The sequence below is a fragment of the Myotis davidii genome, unplaced genomic scaffold, assembly GCF_000327345.1.
Source record: "Myotis davidii unplaced genomic scaffold, ASM32734v1 scaffold576, whole genome shotgun sequence".
NCBI classification, from domain to species: Eukaryota; Metazoa; Chordata; class Mammalia; order Chiroptera; family Vespertilionidae; genus Myotis; species Myotis davidii.
Genome location: NW_006287104.1, coordinates 956,075 through 965,340, shown reverse-complemented (window position 1 = coordinate 965,340; position 9,266 = coordinate 956,075). Strand labels below are relative to the sequence as shown.

The following is a 9,266-nucleotide window of genomic DNA, read 5'->3' as shown; positions in this document are numbered from 1 at the left end:
CCCATGTTGGCCTGGCTGCCCCTAACTGTCCTCTGTGCTGGCCTGGTTTCCCCTCACTGCCACCCCTGCTGACCTGGTTGCCCTTCACTGTCCCCCTTGTTGGTCTGGTCGTCCCCAACTGCCCCACTCTGCTGGCCTGGTCTCCCTTCACTGCCCTCCCCCCTGCCTCCTGGTCACATCCAATTGCCCCCTCCCGCTTGCTGGCCTGGTTGCCCCCAACTGCCCCCCAACCCCCACTGGCCTGGTCACCCCACTCAGCCTGCTGTTCGGTTGTCCATCTGGTCATTTAGGTTGGCATGCCCCCTGGCTTTTTATATATTAGGATACCAGAGCTTTTTTATCCACTCATCTACTGATAGGCACTTGGGCTGTTTCCAGATCTTGGCTATTGTAAATAATGTTGCAATGAACATAGAAGTGCATATATGCTTTTTGTGCTTCAATGCAGACTCTTTGGGAACAGTTGACCAATGCAGGTCAGCAAACATCTCAAGACACCTGGGGATCCTCCTCTGCCTGCCTCCGCCTGCCAGCCAACTGTCAGACTTAGTCACTGAATGGCTGTTTCTGGAAGGGCTTTTGGCAGCATTGGAAGGATGGGACTTCTGTATCTCCTGTGACTTCAGGGAAGAGGGTGGGTGTGTCCCCCCATCCCAGAGCCTCACTTCTGAGTCTATTCCAGAATAGTCCCCTGACCTCCGCAGGGTGAGACCCTTGTAGGCAGGCCAGTGGACTCTTCTGAAAGCTGGGAATTTCTAGCAACTCTCCTGTGATGGGGAAGCACCAGTCAGTTTCCTGGGAAAGTGGGGGGAATGGCCCCACTCAAATCCAATCACTGAAGATACTTGAGACTACCCAGACCCATAGGCCTGGCCTCTGCTTCTGCCTCCTCAGCAGGGGTCAAGATGCAGGGTGGGGCAAGTAGAATTCTAGAGGGTGGGATAAATTGTATCCCAGAGAGCAGGGTAATTGTCTTGCTGCTGCTGGGAGGGGCTGCAGGAACAATGGCTGCTGCAGAGGGCAGGGGTGGGATGGGGTATACACCATGCACAAGTATTTCAGCAGCTTCTCCCTTCTCTCCTCATGCAATGCTGTATGAACTGCCCTCCCTCCATTAAAGAACGGAGTGAGTGGCTACAAAAGAAAATCCTCCGCTCTGGCCCTTTCAAAATAAAGTGTCTTTGTCTCTGCCAGGCTCCATTTCTCCCCAAGGAACAGAGGCCCCATTGCATTTCACCTCTGTATGTTACCTGCATGGCTATTCCTGCCTCTGGTGCTCCAGGCTGGGGATCGATGCCTGGGCTTCAGGCCCTCTCAGGGGGGAAATTCCAAATCCCACCCTCCAGTTTCTCTACCAATCCCACCTTCTACACACCCTTACTGACCTTCAACTCCCAACACTCCCCCCACCCTCAGCCCAGATATCCCTCTGCACCCTTATCCTGCCACCCCAGGGAGCAGGGCTAGCCCCTCTTGTGATGCTACCCTTCCTACCAGTCTAAAGGTGCTTCCTGCTCTTCCTTGTTTAAAAGTCTCCTCTTCAGCCAGTTTTCAGTTGGTATTCAGAGTGAATGTTCCCCAATTTAGTTTAAGTTCCAGTTTCTGGGAGGAAGTGAAAGAAAGATCTATCTACTCCACACCATCTTGAAACACCCTGTTTTTGTGTGTTTTTTTCCTAAGCAAATGCTCTCAAGGTTTTATTATTATTATTATTTGTTTTTTGTGTGTGTGTTTTTTTAAATTAAATCTTTATTGTTCAGATTATTACATTAGTTACTCTTTTTTCCCACCATAACTCGCCTCCACCCAGTTACCACCCAGTTCCCACCCTACCCTCTGCCCTTACCCCCCCACCCCCCTTGTCCTCATCCATAGGTGCACAACTTTTGTCCAGTCTCTTCCAGCGTCTCCCACACCCCTTTCCTCCCCAAGAATAGTCAGTCCATTCCCTTTCTATATGAACTGGTGATTGAAACACCCCTTTTTGACTCATCGATCATTTGGCTCTCTTTTGGTTGGCATACTATTTGGGACTTATTTTTCTAACACATATCAACATTTTTCATATATATCCTATCTAATAAAAGACAAATAGAGTAATTAACTGTACCTCCGATACGCTTCCCATTGGCTAATCAGGAGAATATGCAAATTAACTGCCAACCAAGATGGCGGTTAACCGCCAACAAAGATTGCGGCTAATTTGCATACTGCAGGCAGGGTGGGACAGTGCCATCCCGCCTGCCCCGCTGCCATCGGGCCTGCTATCTGTGACCCGGGCAGCAGGTGGCCCGTATGGGACCCGCCCCAGGGCTAGCGGGCGGGACCACAGCAATCCGCCACTGGCCATGTCCACAAACGGCCCTCCCTTGGGGATCCTGGGTTGGCGGGTGATAATGCACCGATCTGCCAACACGCACACCCAGGCCGCCTTTGCCCTGCGCAAACTATGCAGCTGGGAGAGGGGAGTGGAGCCTCTGGGAGCAGGGCAGGAACTGCCCGGGGTTTTCATCAGGCAGCCGAGAGGGCCGAGTGCGAACTATGCAGCCAGGAGAGGGGTGAGGGGCTGCTGAGAGCAGGGCAGGAACTTCCCGGGGTTTGCATCAGGCAGACCAGAGCGGAGTGGGAACTATCCTGACTTGTAGCTGCTTGCTCATTCACTTACTTGCTCACTCATTCACTCATTCACTCACTCAGCTAACCCTCTCAGGTCCCTGGCACCAGGCCAGGCACTGAAGTTGAAGCAGGTAAGACAGAGCTATGTCCTCAAGATGTTAGTAATTCAGTAGGTGAAGCAGGCACATGAACGAGGCAGTTGTATGCACAGATGAACTGTACTGGGTTCAGTGAGGGCTATAACTAACGCTGACTTTGTTCTCTTGATATAATGGGGCCTCAGGAGCCAGGCCACCCCAAGCCTGTAGGCCTGTGCCTAGGCCAGGAGTAGCCAGGGTCCCGGAACATGACACAGGGTGCAGGTCAGGCTGAGGGGTCTGGCCCCACCCCTCAAATTTTTTCTAAGGATCCATAAATTGTACTGGACACAAAAGTGTTTCCCTGCCTAAACCTCTTTTCCCACTAGACTGTGAAGGATAAAATATAGGGCCTCCTCCTACCTGAATTTTTGCCAGGGGTTAAGAAACTGGATTGTGCAAACTTAAGGAACTTTGATAGGAGACAACAAAGTCTCTATCAGGGTTGGGACATTGGGCTAGAACTTAAAGTCATTAACTGTTACCAGATCCTCAGGCAGGTGATTAAGACCTAGCTTTTACCTTCATGGTGCTCACAGGCTAGTAGAGGAGGCAGCTTTCAAAGCAAATAGTCCCAATATAGTTAGTTCAATGTCATAATAGATTTCATGTGCAAAACTAAAGGAAGGAGAGAGTAATTATTGCACTAAAAGTTCCATGAGTGCGAGGATCCTATCTTGTTTACAGTGCCTAGGACATAATGGTAGTTAGTGTATTTTGTTTAACTGAATGGATTCATCTATATCAAGTATATGCAATCGTTTGATTGATTCATTCAACTACTTAGTCATTCATTTCCAGAGGTTCTCAACCTGTGGGTTGCAAACAATGAAAATATATCCTGCATATCAGATATTTACATTATGATTCATAACAGTAGCAAAATTACAGTTATGAAGTAGCAACGAAAATAATTTTATGGTTGGGGTGTCACCACAACATGAGGAACTGTATTAAAGGGTCATGGCATTAGGAAGGTTGAGAACCACTGAGTCCCTCCTTAAAAAAATGTTAGCTTTTTTTTTTCCTTTTAGTGAGACAATTTCTTCCCATTGAATTTAAATGTAAAATTATCCTTAAATAACATTAAGACGAATTTTGTTTAAATATAAATTAGAGTTATGACCTTGAACATATTCTATGCTGATTCCTATCAAGGTATAGAATATCACTTTCCATAGGCAAAAAATAAAATAAAAGTTTATAAAGCTAAAATAAGTTGCCTGGTTTATATAATGGGATTCCAACCCAGGTCTGTCTGTCTGACTCCAAAGCCCACAATCATTACCTACCCCACCCTGCTTCTGCTAGAAGGTGCAGATCCTTAATGTTAGACCCTGGAGAGTGGATGGAGTTGGACTTAGTCACAGCTGGAGCTGGGAGAAGTTAACTGTCAGTCTGATCCCTGAGGGACATAGCGAGGGCTTAAGAGGTTATGATGAACTTGATTCTATCTGATCTGGTATTAGGGGGCCAAGATTTTTATATGGAAAGCAGGACAGGGCATGATGTGGTCTCAGGCAGTGATGATACTGGGGTAAGGCAGCAACAGGATGTGAAGTAGGACTAGAGTTTGCCAAGTGTGGGAGGTAGTAGTGAGAGAGACAAAGTGGGACTTACTCACTGAGAGAGGAAACTTGAAGGTTTGGGTATTGAAAGCCAGGCCAAGTAGTCTGGATTCAGGAAGCTAAACTGTTTGCTGAACTGCACTGAATATTGTTTTTTGGGAACATCTTTTGTTTCATCCTTTTGCTGATATATTAGCAACATAGCTTTAGTGTGGTATAATATAAATAATCTAAAGACTTGTGACTCCTTTCTTCCTACTTGATACTTTGAATGTTTTGTCAAGTGGACTCATTTCTCTGAATTTTATTTTCCTCATTTTAAATATGGGATATTTTTTTATTGGAGTGACATTGGTTAATAGGATCATATAAGCTTCAAGTATACATTTCTATGATGCAAGGTCTACATATTGCACTGTGTGTGAACCAACCAAAGTCAAACCATCTTCTATCATTGTCGGAGTTTTAACACTTGACTTAGTCTACACTTGTGTACACCATGTGATAGTTTGTGAAGTAAATGATATTGATGGGAGGCTCTATACCCCCTGAGGTGATATTCTTACATGTTATATCTCTTATTAATAATTCAGTAGTACTACTTCTGGGTATATAATCAGTGAAAGGGAAAATAGGACCTCTAAAGTATATCAGCACCCCCATGTTCATTGTACCATTATTCACAATAGCTAAGACATGAAAACAATCTAAGTGGATGTCATTGAGTGGATGGCTAAAAAAAATGTTGTCTATACATACAATTGAATTATATTTAGCCATGAGAAGGAAGAAAGTCTTTCCATTTACAATAACATGTATGAAATTTGAAGGCATTATGTTGAGTGAGAGAAGACAGAAAAAGAAAGAGAAATATCGTATGATATTCCTTATATTTGGAATTTTCAAAAGTTGAACTCATAGAAACAGAGGATAGAGTGTTGTTTACCAGGATCTGGGAATTTGGGAAGATGGGAAGATATTGGCCAAAAAGTATAAATTTTTATTCATGAGATTAATAACTTCTGATAATTTAAGGTACTGCATGAAGATTATAATTGAAACTTGCTAAAAGAGTAGATTTTTATATGTTTAGGTGCTCCCATATTGGGTGTGTACATATTTACCAGGGTTATATCTTCTTGTTGGATCGATCCCTTTAGTATTATGTAGTGACCTTGTTGTCTCTTGTGATGTCCTTCATTTTGAAGTTTATTTTGTTGGATCTGAGTATTGCTACTCCAGCTTTTTTTTTCTTTTCTTTTCCATCTCTTTACTCTCACCCTGTGTATGTCTTTTGTTCTAATGTGGGTCTCTTGTAGACAGCATATAGTTGGGTGATGTTTTTGTATACATTCAGCTACTCTATGTCTTCTGATAGGAGCATTTAATGTATTTATATTTAAGATTATTAATGATATGTATTTACTTATTGTCATTTTAATTCTGTACGTCTAGGTTTCTCTCTCTATTTCTTCTCATTATAGCAGGCCCTTTAGCATTTCTTATAATGCTGGCTTATTGGTGATGTACTTCTTTAACCTTTTTTGGGGTGTCTGGGGAGCTCTTTATTTGACCATCTATTTTGAATGATAGCCTTGCTGGATATAGTAATCATGGTCTTCCTGCTGGGAAATTTGCTACATGATGTGCCCTGGCAGTGACCCCCACCCCATACACATCTGGATCTGGCCTTTACAGACCCTCAGCTGGAAGCATTTGAACACATTGAAAAACAAGATGAAAACCCAGAAAAACCCAGATGAGGTGTTTATGTGGGAGATACCCCAAAAGGGCGGCCTCAGTAGACTGTTACCTCCAGGAGGGTACTCCAGGGTGTTCCTGGGGCTTTGGCAGTTGCCAGCTGCCCCTGAGCCCATTGGCCACTGGGCCTCCTGGGCAGTACCTGGGGTCATATATCTGTTCGCTCAGGCCAAAGACTTGGCCTCTACATTTGGCGCCATGTGTTTAGCCCATCTGCAGAGACATGGAGGTGGTGTCACACTTGTCAGTCCCCAGCTTGGTGTCAAAGATGTGCCTCTGGGCCCTGGGAGCCATCATGCCCACCTGGCTGATACACCTGCTGTTGTCTCTTTGGAGCCTGATGATGCACTGGCCGCATTCATGGTTGTATGTTGGAAATTCCTCTCCTGCTTTTCCAAGTACTTGATTCTGTTGTCCACACCACTCTGCAGTCCCTTTGTCTTGGCCTGTGCCAGAGCCAGAAGAGACATCTGCACCTCAAACAGGTCACTGGGTTCGAGCATGGAGTTTATGGCATAGCTGGCCATGGCCTTCATGAAGTTGAAGAAGTTTTCTAGCTAGTCCTGGTTCTGCTTGGGGTGGTTGATCTTGGGGACTGAGCCTGGTTGCAGCTTATTCATGAGTGTGCACAAAATAATTCCATCCTTCAGACCCTCTTGGAAGTCAGGACCGATAGACAAGCCTGTGAGACCCTCAATCCAGCTTCGGAGTTCCGCCTCTTTGTGTTTGGACAGGAGTGGGGTCTCAACCTCATCTGGAAACCTGTTCCTAGGCCTGTTGTTGAACTGCATAGGGCTTGTGGTAGAGGCATCCGCAGTGGTGGTGGGACAGCTGGCCTGGATGGTGCAGTGGCAGAAAACAAAATAAATAGAGCACACTGATAAAACTGAAGAGGAGAAATAGGCTAATGCACAGTTATACTTTAAAATTTCAACACTCCTTTCTTAGTAATTGCTGAAATAAGTTGACAGAACATCAGAAAGGATTTTGAAGTCTTTAGTAATACCATCAACAAATTTGGCCTAACTGATATTACAGAATATTCCACCCAACAATAGTACAATACAAATTCTTTACAAGTGCACATCATACATTTACTAAGATAGACCATATGCTGGGCAAGAAAATAGTCTCAATAGACTTAAAAGGATTTAAATAATAGAAAATAATATTTTTTTGTAGGGAGGGGGTAGAAGCGAGATGTAGGGGTCAATGGGGAAAAGGGGGGAACATCTGTAATACTCTTAACAGTAAAGATAAATTTTTTAAAAAGAAAATCATGTTCTTTGACCACAAGGGAATTAAATAGAAATATGTTGGATATTCTCAAATGTCTGAAAATTAAATAACACATTTATAAATACTTCATGGGTCAAACAAGAAATAACAATAGAAAACATTTGAACTAAATAACAAATATGCAATACATTAAAATTCATAAGATACAGCTAAAGCAGTCTCTAAAAGAAATCTTATTTTTTCCATTTTATTCATCTTATTTTGAATTGGGTTCAAAGATTTTTTAAATAATAGCCTAAAAAATACAAACAGTACATTTTATTAACTTTATTTTGCATTGGATTTGAATATTTTTTAAAATATATTTTATTGATCTTTTACAGAGAGGAAGGGAGAGGGATAGAGAATTAGAAACATCGATGAGAGAGAAACATCGATCAGCTGCCTCCTGCACACCCACCACTGGGGATGTGCCCGCAACCAAGGTACATGCCCTTGACTGAAATCAAACCTGGGACTCTCCAGTCCGCAGACCGACGCTCTACCTACTCAGCCAAACCAGTTAGGGCAGGTTTGAATATTTTTAAATGATAGATGTTTACCTTTTTAATTTATCTTTATTGTTGAAAGTATTACAGATGTCTCCCTTTTTCCCATTGACCCCCTCCACCCTGCCCTCTTATAGATTTTTAAATGATAGTTATAGATATTGGAGAGAATAATTGGTCGACCATTGTGGAATAGTCTAATTTGTCCACTCATCTAAAATGGAAGGTTCTGAAAGCCCCAATGATAAAGTATTTTATTGACATTCAGTATTATTTTATACTAGAATCCTGGTGCACAAAATTTGTGCATGGGTTTGGTCCCTAGGCCTGGCCTGCGATCAGAGCCATCTTCCATGGCTGCTGGCAACTGGCCCCACCCTTCAGCAGCCAGCCCCATCCCTCACTGCCACCCACCCCTGGCTCCCCATTCGCCATTGGGCAATTAGAGCCTGTCAGCTGGGGGAAGAGACCAAGAGGTTGGCCATTTCAACCCGCTCGCCAGCCCCAGTCCCTGACGTTGGTCGCCCTCTGTGTGTGGGGCGACTGGCGGGGTGGGGGCCTTGGCCTGGCACCACCCACGTCTGCCACCACCCACCTCCCATTGGGCAATTGGATCCTACTGCTGGGAAAGGGACCAAGAGGTTGGCTGGCAGGCCCCGATAGGTTGATCGAGGCCTGTGTGCTGGGGGCAGCTCCTGTGTTGAGTGTCTGCACCTTGGTGGTTCTGCTGTTCGGTCGATTTGCATATTAGGCTTTTATTATATAGATTAGAGGCCCGGTACATGAAATTCATGTAAGAGTAGGCCTTCCTTCCCCCGGCTGCTGGCACCAGCTTCCCTCTGGCACTCAGGACCTGGGCTTCCCTCCGGCTGCTGGCAGGCACCTGGGACCCGGGTTTCCCTCGCAGCCTGGCTTTATTCAGAAGATCATCCAGAAGGATGTCTGGTGTAATTAGCATATTATGCTTTATTATTATAGATGTTTTGTCATAGGATGGACTATAGATGTCTGGAGCATATAGTCAGCTACAGATTGGATGACAGAAAATTAGAATCAAGAAATGTGACTTTAAGGACTCATATTGTAGCATCTGTGTAAGATAATTTACAAAAGATCACTAAGAAACTTTTTCTGTTATTAAGTATAGATATTTACTCAGTACTGAATATGTACAAGGACCTAAATAATCTCCAGGATTCAAAAGGAGTTTGTGGAGATGTCTTTTCCTAAAGTACTTAAAATTTAGTCAGAGAGATGAGACATTTATGAAACGCAAGTAAAAAATCAAAGAGCACATCTCCTAATTACCTGTGAAAGTATGCCTTATTCTCTAATTCAGAGTAGAAAAAATATCAGAAAAATCAGAGAAAGCCTATCTAATTTTTATTGGGTTATGG

The 9,266-nt window shown here is 44.0% G+C and overlaps 1 protein-coding gene and 1 pseudogene across 1 annotated transcript in view; both read right to left on the bottom strand.

Annotated features, from left to right (window-relative positions):
• Nucleotides 1–9,266, bottom strand: part of LOC102755253 — a 35,369-nt pseudogene that overhangs the window by 1,505 nt on the left and 24,598 nt on the right.
• The window catches only part of LOC102755541 (butyrophilin subfamily 1 member A1-like), a 22,026-nt gene that overhangs the window by 9,500 nt on the left and 3,260 nt on the right, over nt 1–9,266 (bottom strand). The gene's annotated exons all lie outside the window — the stretch shown is intronic.